The sequence below is a fragment of the Salmo trutta genome, unplaced genomic scaffold (assembly GCF_901001165.1).
Source record: "Salmo trutta unplaced genomic scaffold, fSalTru1.1, whole genome shotgun sequence".
NCBI classification, from domain to species: Eukaryota; Metazoa; Chordata; class Actinopteri; order Salmoniformes; family Salmonidae; genus Salmo; species Salmo trutta.
The window spans coordinates 125,023-140,492 of record NW_021823350.1 but is presented as its reverse complement, the minus strand read 5'-3'; the positions used below and the strand labels follow the sequence as shown (position 1 = coordinate 140,492).

At 47.7% G+C, this 15,470-nt stretch overlaps 1 protein-coding gene across 2 annotated transcripts in view; it reads right to left on the bottom strand.

Moving 5' to 3' along the window:
- Window positions 1-15,470, bottom strand: part of LOC115190207 (paladin) — a 146,331-nt gene that overhangs the window by 109,328 nt on the left and 21,533 nt on the right. The gene's annotated exons all lie outside the window — the stretch shown is intronic.

Below are 15,470 nucleotides of genomic sequence, written 5' to 3'. Positions count from 1 at the left end.
TAAAACGTAGCCTGCTGATTGAAAGAGGTAAAATATAACAACGAGACAGTTGCCTGCTGATTGAATAGTAAAATATAACAACGAGACAGTTGCCTGCTGATTGAATAGTAAAATATAACAACGAGACAGTTTTTCTCATTGCTTTTCTTGATGATGTTTCTACAGTACTTCCAGCAGCTTTCTCAGAACATACCAAGCTGTAAACCCTGATTCTAGACCTGTACCGCTCAACATTTCAACAGGCTGAAGGGTCACATCAATCCTGAGGTTGGATGTGTTTAAATGTTCATTATAGCCTCATGTGATGCTGAGCCCTCTGCTACAGTCAGAAAACAACAATCTGAACAGGCATCCATCTGCAGCACCTCTCTGAATAAACCCAGGGCTCTGCATCTCAAATGGCACCTTTTCCCTAGTCCACTACTGTTGACCAGAGCGCAGTGGGCCCTGGTCAACAGTAGTGCACTATATAGGGAATAGGGTGGTATTTGGTACACAGTCACAGGGCTTTGCAGTGAAGCAGATAAACAAAAGATGAGCCTCCCTGCCGCTCTGCTCCACTCAGACCAGCATGCAGGGGCCGACCCCCACCCCGACCCCCACCCCAAACCCCGACCCGACCCCCCACCCTGACCCCCACCCCAAACCAAAACCCCGACCCCGACCCCCATCCCGACCCTCCACAGCTGGCCTGAGACCAACTGCAGACACTCCATTCCCCTAAACACACACACACACACACACACACACACACACATACCGAGGGGCGGCAGGTAGCCTAGTAGTTAGAGCATTGGGCCAGTAACCGAAAGGTTGCTGGATCGAATCCCCGAGCTGACAAGGTAAAAAATCTGTCTTTCTGCCCCTGAGCAAGGCAGTTAACCCACTGTTCCCCGGGCGTCGAAGACGTGGATGTTGATTAAGGCAGACCCCCGCACCTCTCTGATTCAGAGGGGTTGGGTTAAATGCAGAAGACACATTTCAGTTGAATACATTCAGTTGTACAACTGACTAGGTATCACCCTTTCCCCATTCCACTTCCACCCTGGGGCATCCAGAGAGAGACTTCAGAAATATATGTCCTCTTCAGATCACACTTGCTAGAAAAATAGACAATGTCGCAGGTGGTTTATACTAGTGAACAACGAGTGATTGAATATGTTCATCAGGTGGTTTATACTAGTGAACAACTAGTGATTGGATATGTTCATCAGGTGGTTTATACTAGTGAACAACTAGTGATTGGATATGTTCATCAGGTGGTTTATACTAGTGAACAACTAGTGATTGAATATGTTCATCAGGTGGTTTATACTAGTGAACAACTAGTGATTGAATATGTTCATCAGGTGGTTTTGTGAATAACGGTCTTTCTTTCTTTGTCCATCTTCAACTAAAAAACTGAAAGGTTGCACAGCAAGCCTTTTCTATCTAATCACAAGGACTTGTTACTCCAGTACTTTCTGGAAAGTATTTTTGAGCAAGAAGAAAACCCATTTTCAGTAATATACCACAGTAGGGCTGGACGATATGGCCAAAATATCATGTCATGCTGATTTTCTAAGTTGACGGCATGACGGTATTCAACGGTATTTTAGGGTGGCAACACATATATTGTCAATTATTTAAATGGGTCTTTCTCCATTCTGATTGGTTTATACTGTTCAATTCAAATGATTTCCTGCATTTCCATCAATTTCTGCATTTCCTGCCCTCATTTGAGATCATTTCCACACTGTCACGATATGGACAAAAATACTAGGCCTTATTTTTTAACCAAATGTTGCAATTACGATTTAGATCAAAACCCTTAGGTAAACTTTTGGAATCATGGAAATAGAATGTTATAATTCTATAGTTAGAATTAGAGGTCGACCGATAAATCGGAATGGCCGATTAATTAGGGCCGATTTCAAGTTTTCATAACAATTCGTAATCGGCATCTTTGGACGCCGATGACATTGCACTCCATGAGGAGACTGCGTGGCAGGCTGACCACCTGTTACGCGAGTGCAGCAAGGAGCCACGGTAAGTTGCTAGCTAGCATTAAACTTATGTTATAAAAAAAACTATCAATCTTAACATAATCACTAGTTAACTACACATGGTTGATGATATTACTAGTTTAACTAGCTTGTCCTGCGTTGCATATAATCGATGCGGTGCCTGTTAATTTAGCATCGAATCACAGCCTACTTCACCAAACTGGTGATGATTTAACAAGCGCATTCGCAAAAAAAGCACAGTCGTTGCACCACTGTACCTAACCATAAACATCAATGCCTTTCTTAAAATCAATACACAAGTATATATTTTTAAACCTGCATATTTAGTTAAAAGAAATTCATGTTAGCTGGCAATATTAACTAGGGAAATTGTGTCACTTCTCTTGCGTTCTGTGCAAGCAGAGTCAGGGTATATGCAGCAGTTTGGGCCGCCTGGCTCGTTGCAAACTGTGTGAAGACCATTTCTTCCTAACAAAGACCGTAATTAATTTTCCAGAATTTTACATAATTATGACATAACATTGAAGGTTGTGCAATGAAAGAATAAACGTTTTGTTTTCGAAATTATAGTTTCCGGATTTGACCATATTAATGACCAAAGGCTCATATTTCTGTGTTTATTATATAATAATTAAGTCTATGATTTGATAGAGCAGTCTGACTGAGCGGTGGTAGGCAGCAGCAGGCTCGTAAGCATTCATTCAAACAGCACTTTCCTGCGTTTGCCAGCAGCACTTCGCAATGCTTGCTTCACAGCACTGTTTATGACTTCAAGCCTATCAACTACCGAGATTGGGCTGGTAATACTATAGTGCCTATAAGAACATCCAATAGTCAAAGGTATATGAAATACAAATGGTATAGAGAGAAATAGTCCTATAATAACTACAACCTAAAACTTCTTACCTGGGAATATTGAAGACTCATGTTTAAAGGAACCACCAACTTAAACGTTAGCTTTTTTACATGGCACATATTGCACTTTTACTTTCTTCTCCAACACTGTGTTTTTGCATTAGTTAAACCAAATTGAACATGTTTCATTATTTATTTGAGACTAAATAGATTTTATTTATGTATTATATTAAGTTAAAATAAAAGTGTTCATTCAGTATTGTTGTAATTGTCATTATTACAAATATAAATAAATAGGCCGATTAATCGGTATCAGCTTTTTTTGGTCCTCCAATAAATGAGTATCGGTGTTAAATACTCATAATCGGTCGACCTCTAGTTAGAATATAAATAATTGTGAGCACTTTTAATAGAGTCTTGTTTGACATGACAATGAATGAAAATGGACGAGTTACTGTGACAGGGTAGGAACCAAAGTGATGTTCAGTGTTTCCTAGGGGACCCTATAATCTTTGGCTACATGAAATCTATCTTTCGCCTATCCCTCTTTGATTTATAAGATACTGTTTGCTAGCCATCTAACTAGCGATTAGCGGCTAACACGATTTAGCTTAACTTGCTAAGAAAATACAAACTAGCTGTTTGCTGATGTAAGAAACACAAACTAAAATGCTTGTGGATTCATATTAAGATCAAAGTGGAAACAACATCGTTGTCATCAATATTGTTGCATGTGCTGCACTGACCATGCAGACTGAACGGAAGTGTCTCGTGGTCAAGCAACAACAAATGTGCTCCTTGAGTGACAGGGGGACCAGGTCTGTGTAGAGAAGAGAGAGAGAAGAAAGAGAGAAGAAAGAAGAGAGAAAGAGAAAGAGAAAGAGAAAGAGAGAGAGAGAGAGAGAGAGAGAGAGAGAGAGAGAGAGAGAGAGAGAGAGAGAGAGAGAGAGAGAGAGAGAGAGAGAGAGAGAGAGAGACACTCAAGTAGCGGAGTAAACTATAAAAATGGACGTTACACATGGCGTATCACATTTAACAAACCAAACATTCAAATACCGTTATAGAAGATAAAGTAGAAACCCAAACCGGTCTGTGCATAAATACCAGTTGCCTTGGTTACAACATGACTAAAATAGGTCCTTGACTCATGTTGACTGTCTGACTGTCCCAACAACACTCCACTAGTCTCCTAATCGCCGCTGTCTGACTGTCCCAACAACACTCCACTAGTCTCCTAATCACCGCTGTCTGACTGTCCCAACAACACTCCACTAGTCTCCTAATCACCGCTGTCTGACTGTCCCAACAACACTCCACTAGTCTCCTAATCACCGCTGTCTGACTGTCCCAAGAACACTCCACTAGTCTCCTAATCACCGCTGTCTGACCGTCCCAACAACACTCCACTAGTCTCCTAATCACCGCTGTCTGACTGTCCCAACAACACTCCACTAGTCTCCTAATCGCCGCTGTCTGACTGTCCCAACAACACTCCACTAGTCTCCTAATCACCGCTGTCTGACTGTCCCAACAACACTCCACTAGTCTCCTAATCACCGCTGTCTGACTGTCCCAACAACACTCCACTAGTCTCCTAATCACCGCTGTCTGACTGTCCCAACAACACTCCACTAGTCTCCTAATCGCCGCTGTCTGACTGTCCCAACAACACTCCACTAGTCTCCTAATCACCTCTGTCTGAAGCTAAAAATTATTATGTATGTCTTAGTAGGTGAACGCTGCTCAGAGACTCCACGCTGGTCTCAGAGACTCCACGCTGGTCTCAGAGACTCCACGCTGGTCTCAGAGACTCCACGCTGGTCTCAGAGACTCCACGCTGGTCTCAGAGACTCCACGCTGGTCTCAGAGACTCCACGCTGGTCTCAGAGACTCCACGCTGGTCTCAGAGACTCCACGCTGGTCTCAGAGACTCCACGCTGGTCTCAGACTCCACGCTGGTCTCAGACTCCACGCTGGTCTCAGACTCCACGCTGGTCTCAGACTCCACGCTGGTCTCAGACTCCACGCTGGTCTCAGACTCCACGCTGGTCTCAGACTCCATCCCCTCCTCTCCTCTGCTGTGACTGTGCCGCTTGTTTTCCGCCATGTTCCAAATTGTGAATCACATTCCCAAAAAATCCCTTTCCTCTGGGTCCCCAGCTCCTTCCACCTACAGAGGGAACCCTTAGAGCTTACACAGTCCGTCCCCTTTACCTGGCTCTGGTATCAGCTACTGTGCTTATTGCCCCAGTCTAACAGCGTTGGTTCTCTACTTCTTTCTGTCCTCTTTGTGTAGGGTAGAAGTGAGAGAACTGTCCTGCCTGTCTGGTCCCTTGGGGGCCACTACATCTGACTGCCAGATGGCTGCTGGGGCTGGCAGGGGTGCCATTACACTATGAAGGGAATAGGGTGCCACTGGGGACAGAGCCAGGACAGGAGAAACAGCGCCAAGAGCAGACAGGAAACACAGCGCCAGGAGCAGACAGGAAACACAGCGCCAGGAGCAGACAGGAAACACAGCGCCAGGAGCAGACAGGAAACACAGCGCCAGGAGCAGACAGGAAACACAGCGCCAGGAGCAGACAGGAAACACAGCGCCAGGAGCAGATAGGAAACACAGCGCCAGGAGCAGACAGGAAACACAGCGCCAGGAGCAGACAGGAAACACAGCGCCAGGAGCAGACAGGAAACACAGCGCCAGGAGCAGACAGGAAACACAGCGCCAGGAGCAGACAGGAAGCAGACCTAATGGCACCCTTACCCTTAGTACACTACTTTTCACTAGAGTCCTATAAGTCCTATGAGTCCTATGGAGCTTGCCATTACTTTAAACCTCAGAGAAACAAACAAACACACACACTTTGGCCATGGTTGCACATAGGATATCAAGCAAACTGTGTAACCACTGTGACTTTAAGGGAATCTGATCATCAGATCTCCTGTGTCCAACACAATCATGTTATCGTCCTGTACAGGCCAGAGTATAGGCCAGGGTAGAGGCCAGGGTAGAGGCCAGGGTAGAGGCCAGGGTAGAGAGTATAGACCAAGGTATAGGGTATAGGCCAGGGTAGAGGCCAGGGTCTAGGGTATAAGCCAGGGTCTAGATCAGGGTATAGGCCAGATCCTCCTCTCCACCCTCTCCGAGCTGGGCATCTCCGGCGCGGCCCACGCTTGGATTGCGTCCTACCTGACAGGTCGCTCCTACCAGGTGGCGTGGCGAGAATCTGTCTCCGCACCACGTGCTCTCACCACTGGTGTCCCCCAGGGCTCTGTTCTAGGCCCTCTCCTATTCTCACTATACACCAAGTCACTTGGCTCGGTCATATCCTCACATGGTCTCTCCTATCATTGCTACGCAGACGACACACAATTAATCTTCTCCTTTCCCCCTTCTGATAACCAGGCGGTGAATCGCATCTCTGCATGTCTGGCAGACATATCAGTGTGGATGACGGCTCACCACCTCAAGCTGAACCTCGGCAAGACGGAGCTGCTCTTCCTCCCGGGGAAGGACTGCCCGTTCCATGATCTCACCATCACGGTTGACAACTCCCTTGTGTCCTCCTCCCAGAGTGCTAAGAACCTTGGCGTGACCCTGGACAACACCCTGTCGTTCTCCACTAACATCAAGGCGGTGACCCGATCCTGTAGGTTCATGCTCTACAACATTCGCAGAGTACGACCCTGCCTCACACAGGAAGCGGCGCAGGTCCTAGTCCAGGCACTTGTCATCTCCCGTCTGGATTACTGCAACTCGCTGTTGGCTGGGCTCCCTGCCTGTGCCATTAAACCCCTACAACTCATCCAGAACGCCGCAGCCCGTCTGGTGTTCAACCTTCCCAAGTTCTCTCACGTCACCCCCGCTCCTCCGCTCTCTCCACTGGCTTCCAGTTGAAGCTCGCATCCGCTACAAGTCCATGGTGCTTGCCTACGGAGCTGTGAGGGGAACGGCACCTCCGTACCTTCAGGCTCTGATCAGGCCCTACACCCAAACAAGGGCACTGCGTTCATCCACCTCTGGCCTGCTCGCCTCCCTACCTCTGAGGAAGCACAGCTCCCGCTCAGCCCAGTCAAAACTGTTCGCTGCTCTGGCACCCCAATGGTGGAACAAGCTCCCTCACGACGCCAGGACAGCGGAGTCAATCACCACCTTCCGGAGACACCTGAAACCCCACCTCTTTAAGGAATACCTGGGATAGGATAAAGTAATCCTTCTAACCCCCCCCCCACCCAAAATATTTAGATGCACTATTGTAAAGTGGTTGTTCCACTGGATATCTTAAGGTGAATGCACCAATTTGTAAGTCGCTCTGGATAAGAGCGTCTGCTAAATGACTTAAATGTAAAATGTAGACCAGGGTCTAGGGTATAGACCAGGGAATAGGCCAGGGTCTAGGGTATAGACCAGGGTATAGACCAGGGTATAGGGTATAGACCAGGGTATAGGCCAGGGTATAGACCAGGGTATAGGGTATAGACCAGGGTATAGGCCAGGGTCTAGGGTATAGACCAGGCTATAGGCCAGGGTATAGGCCAGGGTATAGGCCAGGGTATAGGGTATAGACCAGGGTATAGGGTATAGACCAGGGTATAGACCAGGGTATAGGCCAGGGTCTAGGCCAGGGTCTAGGCCAGGGTCTAGGCCAGGGTCTAGGCCAGGGTCTAGGCCAGGGTCTAGGGTATAGACCAGGGTCTAGGGTATAGACCAGGGTATAGACCAGGGTATAGACCAGGGTATAGACCAGGGTATAGACCAGGGTATAGGGTATAGACCAGGGTCTAGGCCAGGGTATAGGGTATAGACCAGGGTCTAGGGTATAGACCAGGGTATAGACCAGGGTATAGGGTATAGACCAGGGTATAGACCAGGGTCTAGGCCAGGGTATAGACCAGGGTATAGGGTATAGATCAGGGTATAGAACAGGGTATAGACCAGGGTCTAGGCCAGGGTATAGGGTATAGACCAGGGTATAGAACATTACATTCAAGGCAATAAAACACTGCAGTGATAAAGCAAGCATTCTTACATGATTCTCAATTTGATTAAGACCATGTGAGTGGACGTGACCGCATAAGCAACGGCATGGCGAAACGGTTTCATTAAGGCCTTAAAGTCTCCTTTCATTGATATTTCCTGAGAAAGAGATTTAGACAGGAAGAGAGAGAGAGATTTAGACAGGAAGAGAGAGAGAGAGATTTAGACAGGAAGAGAGAGAGAGAGATTTAGACAGGAAGAGAGAGAGAGAGATTTAGACAGGAAGAGAGAGAGAGAGATTTAGACAGGAAGAGAGAGAGAGAGATTTAGACAGGAAGAGAGAGAGAGAGATTTACACAGGAAGAGAGAGAGAGAGATTTAGACAGGAAGAGAGAGAGAGAGATTTAGACAGGAAGAGAGAGAGAGAGATTTAGACAGGAAGAGAGAGAGAGAGATTTAGACAGGAAGAGAGAGAGAGAGATTTAGACAGGAAGAGAGAGAGAGATTTAGACAGGAAGAGAGAGAGAGAGATTTAGACAGGAAGAGAGAGAGAGAGATTTAGACAGGAAGAGAGAGAGAGAGATTAGACAGGAAGAGAGAGAGAGAGATTTAGACAGGAAGAGAGAGAGAGAGATTTAGACAGGAAGAGAGAGAGAGAGATTTAGACAGGAAGAGAGAGAGAGAGATTTAGACAGGAAGAGAGAGAGAGAGATTTAGACAGGAAGAGACGGAGAGAGATTTAGACAGGAAGAGATGAAGAGAGAGATTTAGACAGGAAGAGAGAGAGAGGAGATTTAGACAGGAAGAGAGAGAGAGAGATTTAGACAGGAAGAGAGAGAGAGATTTAGACCAGGAAGAGAGAGAGAGAGATTTAGACAGGAAGAGAGAGAGAGATTTAGACAGGAAGAGAGAGAGAGATTTAGACAGGAAGAGAGAGAGAGATTTAGACAGGAAGAGGAGAGAGATTTAGACGATGAAGAGAGAGAGATTTAGACAGGAGAGAGAGAGAGATTTAGACAGGAAGAGAGAGAGAGATTTAGACAGGAAGAGAGAGAGAGATTTAGACAGGAAGAGAGAGAGAGATTTAGAGACAGGAAAGAGAGAGAGAGATTTAGACAGGAAGAGAGAGAGAGATATAGAGAGGAAGAGAGAGAGAGATTTAGACAGGAAGAGAGAGAGAGATTTAGACAGGAAGAGAGAGAGAGATTTAGACAGGAAGAGAGAGAGAGATTTAGACAGGAAGAGAGAGAGAGATTTAGACAGGAAGAGAGAGAGAGATTTAGACAGGAAGAGAGAGAGAGATTTAGACAGGAAGAGAGAGAGAGATTTAGACAGGAAGAGAGAGAGAGATTTATACAGGAAGAGAGAGAGAGATTTATACAGGAAGAGAGAGAGAGATTTAGACAGGAAGAGAGAGAGAGATTTAGACAGGAAGAGAGAGAGAGAGAGAGAGAGAGATTTAGACAGGAAGAGAGAGAGAGAGAGATAGAGAGAGAGGTCTGCCATATCGTAGCCGTTTATGGCTTCCTAGCTAAATGATTTATTATGTTGATGCTGAATGATATTTTCTCCAGAAGTTAAGCGGATTTTGCCTACTTCTGAATCTTCTGAATCAGTTCCTAAGGCTCTTTGCCTTGTGGCCCCCAGCAGCCTTCCCACCTAAAGCTAAAGAAATGCTCATGTAGAATACAGACAGGGCACTAATTGCAGTCATGGCCGACCGCATTCAGAAGTACTCCCATTTAAACATCAGTGCCAACCAACCAGCCAGCATGCCATGCCAACATGGTCTGAAGGCCATGGAACACAGAGACTCCATGCAGCCAGCATGCCATGCCAACATGGTCTGAAGGCCATGGAACACAGAGACTCCATGCAGCCAGCATGCCATGCCAACATGGTCTGAAGGCCATGGAACACAGAGACTCCATGCAGCCAGCATGCCATGCCAACATGGTCTGAAGGCCATGGAACACAGAGACTCCATGCAGCCAGCATGCCATGCCAACATGGTCTGAAGGCCATGGAACACAGAGACTCCATGCAGCCAGCATGCCATGCCAACATGGTCTGAAGGCCATGTAACACAGAGACTCCATGCAGCCAGCATGCCATGCCAACATGGTCTGAAGGCCATGGAACACTGAGACTCCATGCAGCCAGCATGCCATGCCAACATGGTCTGAAGGCCATGGAACACAGAGACTCCATGCAGCCAGCATGCCATGCCAACATGGTCTGAAGGCCATGGAACACAGAGACTCCATGCAGCCAGCATGCCATGCCAACATGGTCTGAAGGCCATGGAACACAGAGACTCCATGCAGCCAGCATGCCATGCCAACATGGTCTGAAGGCCATGGAACACAGAGACTCCATGCAGCCAGCATGCCATGCCAACATGGTCTGAAGGCCATGGAACACTGAGACTCCATGCAGCCAGCATGCCATGCCAACATGGTCTGAAGGCCATGGAACACAGACTCCATGCAGCCAGCATGCCATGCCAACATGGTCTGAAGGCAACGGAACACAGAGACTCCATGCAGCCAGCATGCCATGCCAACATGGTCTGAAGGCCATGGAACACTGAGACTCCATGCAGCCAGCATGCCATGCCAACATGGTCTGAAGGCCATGGAACACAGAGACTCCATGCAGCCAGCATGCCATGCCAACATGGTCTGAAGGCCATGGAACACAGAGACTCCATGCAGCCAGCATGCCATGCCAACATGGTCTGAAGGCCATGGAACACAGAGACTCCATGCAGCCAGCATGCCATGCCAACATGGTCTGAAGGCCATGTAACACAGAGACTCCATGCAGCCAGCATGCCATGCCAACATGGTCTGAAGGCCATGGAACACTGAGACTCCATGCAGCCAGCATGCCATGCCAACATGGTCTGAAGGCCATGGAACACAGAGACTCCATGCAGCCAGCATGCCATGCCAACATGGTCTGAAGGCCATGGAACACAGAGACTCCATGCAGCCAGCATGCCATGCCAACATGGTCTGAAGGCCATGGAACACTGAAACACTCTCAGACCATAGAAAAATGAGAACTGTGGAGGGCTTCCCTCCAACATCAACCCTCCCTCCCTTCCAATCTCCCTCCCTTCCACCCACCCGACAGCCAGCATTGGTCCCTTTCAAAGCGGGGGACCAGCCTATTTAAATTCCACCAGTGTCCCAACTTTGCTGTAGAAGCTCCTTCATGCAGACAAAAGGGTTCTAAATGAGAGAGAGACAGACAAACAGACAGACAGAGAGAGACAGACAAACAGACAGACAGACAAAGAGAGTGAAAGAGAGAGAGCGACAGAGAGAAAGAGAGACAGAGAGCGAAAGAAAGAGACAGAGAGAGAGAGAGATAGAGAGACAAAGTGAAAGAATGAGAGACAGAGAGACAGACAGAGAGAAAGACAGAAACAGAGAGAGAGGCCGAGAGACCAACAGAGAGAGATAGACAGAGAGAGACAGACAGAGAGAGACAGACAGAGAGAGAAAGACAGAGAGAGAAAGACAGAAACAGAAAGACAGAGAGAGACAGAGAGGGAGAGAGAGAGACAGAGACAGAGAGAGACAGAGAGAGAGAAAGACAGAAACAGAAAGACAGAGAGAGACAGAAACAGAAAGACAGAGAGAGACAGAGAGGGAGAGAGAGAGACAGAGAGAGACAGAGAGAGAGAGACAGACAGAGAGAGAGAAAGACAGAAACAGAAATACAGAGAGAGACAGAGAGAGACAGAGAGAGAGAGAGAGAGAAAGCCAGAAACAGAGAGACAGAGAGAGACAGAGAGAGACAGAGACAGAGAGAGACAGAGAGAGACAGAGAGAGACAGAGACAGAGAGAGACAAAGACAGAGAGAGACAAAGACAGAGAGAGACAGAGACAGAGAGAGAGACAGACAGAGAGAAAGACAGAAACAGAAAGACAGAGAGACAGAGAGGGAGAGAGAGAGAGACAGACAGAGAGAGACAGAGAGACAGGAAGGAGCATGCAGCTGCTGCAGGATACATCTGTCAGGAGCCTGGTGTGGTGGCTGCCAGGAGCCTGGTGTGGTGGCCTCAGCCGGTTAATAAGAGGAAGGATACAGAGGAGGCCTGCAGAGAGCTCCTTATTCACAGCACGGGAGATGTGAGGGGATCTCTCTCTCTACGGAACATAATGCTAGCTAGAGGATCAGAAGTTCATGGACATTGATGATTTCCATGGAGGACATTCACTTAGTCTGACAATGAGAGAGGAACAGACAGTAACAGTCTGACAGACAGGAATAGAAAAGCTGGGTGTGTCCTATGTTTTGGTAATAAAATACAAGGTCATGTGTTCTCTCATCTTACTATCTTGTCTATTTTATATATTGTATCTGTGTAAATATCTATGTATATCCGTGTTTAATTTGACTGCAATTTGGGATAAAGAAAAGTAAGTTGGTCCCCTGATGAGGTCAACTAACAGAGCAACAGGCCTTTCTGATGAGGTCAACTAACAGAGCAACAGGCCTTTCTGATGAGGTCAACTAACAGAGTAACAGGCCTTTCTGATGAGGTCAACTAACAGAGTAACATGCCTTTCTGATGAGGTCAACTAACAGAGCAACAGGCCTTTCTGATGAGTTCAACTAACAGAGCAACAGGCCTTTCTGATGAGGTCAACTAACAAAGCAACAGGCCTTTCTGATGAGGTCAACTAACAGAGCAACAGACCTTTCTGATGAGGTCAACTAACAGAGCAACAGGCCTTTCTGATGAGGTCAACTACCAGAGCAACAGGCCTTTCTGATGAGGTCAACTAACAGAGCAACAGGCCTTTCTGATGAGGTCAACTAACAGAGCAACAGGCCTTTCTGATGAGGTCAACTAACAGAGCAACAGGCCTTTCTGATGAGGTCAACTAACAGAGCAACAGGCCTTTCTGATGAGGTCAACTAACAGAGCAACAGGCCTTTCTGATGAAGTCAACTAACTGAGTAACAGGCCTTTCTGATGAGGTCAACTAACAGAGTAACAGACCTTTCTGATGAGGTCAACTAACAGAGCAACAGGCCTTTCTGATGAGGTCAACTAACAGAGCAACAGGCCTTTCTGATGAGGTCAACTAACAGAGCAACAGGCCTTTCTGATGAGGTCAACTAACAGAGTAACAGGCCTTTCTGATGAGGTCAACTAACAGAGCAACAGGCCTTTCTGATGAGGTCAACTAACAGAATGATGCTGGCATTCTGCTTAGAAGGCCAGCATCCCGGAGTCGCCTCTTCACTGTTGCCGTTGAGACCTGGTGTTTTGTGGGTACTATTTAATGAAGCTGCCAGTTGAGGACTTGTGAGGCGTCTGTTTCTCAAACTAGACACTCTAATGTACTTGTCCTCTTGCTCAGTTGTGCACCGGTGCCTCCCACTCCTCTTTCTATTCTGGTTAGAGCCAGTTTGCGCTGTTCGGTGAAGGGAGTAGCGTTGTATGAGATCTTCAGTTTCTTGGCAATTTCTCGCATGGAATAGCCTTCATTTGTCCTCAGAACAAGAATAGATTGACGAGTTTCAGAAGAAAGTTCTTTGTTTCTGGCCATTATAAGCCTGTAATCGAACCCACAAATACTGATGCTCCAGATACTCAACTAGTCTAAAGGCCAGTTTTATTGCTTCTTTAAACAGTTTCCAGCTGTACTAACATAATTGCAAAAGGGTTTTCTAATGATCAATTAGCATTTTAAAATGATAAACTTGGATTAGCTAACACAATGTGCCATTGGAACACAGGAATGATGGTTGCTGATAATGGGCCTCTGTACGCCTATGTAGATATTCCATTAAAAGAAATTATACAATAGTCATTGTTAATGTTGTCAATGTCCACACTGTATTTCTGATCAATTTGATGTTATTTTAATGGACGAAAAATGTGCTTTTCTTTCAAAAACAAGGACATTTCTAAGTGACCCAAAGCTTTTGAACAGTAGTGTAGACTGTGAAGGGCTGCTTCACATGCTGCATCAGATTCTCTTTTATCACCGAGGTCAGGGTCACAGAGAAGTGGGACTCCACAGGACTCCACAGGACATTGGTCCAATATCACAGCCGGCGTTGCCACGGAAATTAGCTCAGCGCTTCCTCTAACAGAAAAAATATATATTTTAGTTTCAACATTTCCTCTTCAACAGTTGAGTTCCCATGAAATCAGCATATTGTGCAATTGTTGAAGATTAAAATATCCAAAATGCACCCAATGTTTTTTGTTTTTTGAAAAGTTAATGTCTTCTGACTGAGATGTTTATCAGAAAACAACTGTTGAAAGAGGAAGACATGAGGACAACAGTTTGTGCACAAGGACGATGTTTGTTGCTGCACCCATTATTTTGCAATACGGTTTGTGAATGAAAGCCCTTCGCTTCCTACCCACGGGGTACAGGCCCTTCGCTTCCTACCCACGGGGTACAGGCCCTTAGCCTCCTACCCACAGGGTACAGGCCCTTAGCTTCCCTCCTACAGGGTACAGGCCCTTCGCTTCCCTCCTACAGGGTACAGGCCCTTCGCTTCCCTCCTACAGGGTACAGGCCCTTAGCTTCCCTCCTACAGGGTACAGGCCCTTAGCTTCCCTCCTACAGGGTACAGGCCCTTAGCTTCCCTCCTACAGGGTACAGGCCCTTAGCTTCCCTCCTACAGGGTACAGGCCCTTAGCTTCCCTCCTACAGGGTACAGGCCCTTAGCTTCCCTCCTACAGGGTACAGGCCCTTAGCTTCCCTCCTACAGGGTACAGACCCTTCGCTTCTCACCCACAGGGTACAGGCCCTTAGCTTCCCTCCTACAGGGTACAGGCCCTTAGCTTCCCTCCTACAGGGTACAGGCCCTTAGCTTCCCTCCTACAGGGTACAGGCCCTTAGCTTCCCTCCTACAGGGTACAGGCCCTTAGCTTCCCTCCTACAGGGTACAGGCCCTTAGCTTCCCTCCTACAGGGTACAGGCCCTTAGCTTCCCTCCTACAGGGTACAGGCCCTTAGCTTCCCTCCTACAGGGTACAGGCCCTTAGCTTCCCTCCTACAGGGTACAGGTCCTTAGCTTCCCACCCACAGGGTGCAGGCCCTTAGCTTCCCTCCTACAGGGTGCAGGCCCTTAGCTTCCCTCCTACAGGGTGCTGGCCCTTAGCTTCCCTCCTACAGGGTGCAGGCCCTTAGCTTCCCTCCTACAGGGTGCAGGCCCTTAGCTTCCCACCCACAGGGTGCAGGCCCTTAGCTTCCCACCCACAGGGTGCAGGCCCTTAGCTTCCCACCCACAGGGTGCAGGCCCTTAGCTTCCCACCCACAGGGTGCAGGCCCTTAGCTTCCCACCCACAGGGTGCAGGCCCTTAGCTTCCCACCCACAGGGTGCAGGCCCTTAGCTTCCCACCCACAGGGTGCAGGCCCTTAGCTTCCCACCCACAGGGTGCAGGCCCTTAGCTTCCCACCCACAGGGTGCAGGCCCTTAGCTTCCCACCCACAGGGTGCAGGCCCTTAGCTTCCCACCCACAGGGTGCAGGCCCTTAGCTTCCCACCCACAGGGTGCAGGCCCTTAGCTTCCCACCCACAGGGTGCAGGCCCTTAGCTTCCCACCCACAGGGTGCAGGCCCTTAGCTTCCCACCCACAGGGTGCAG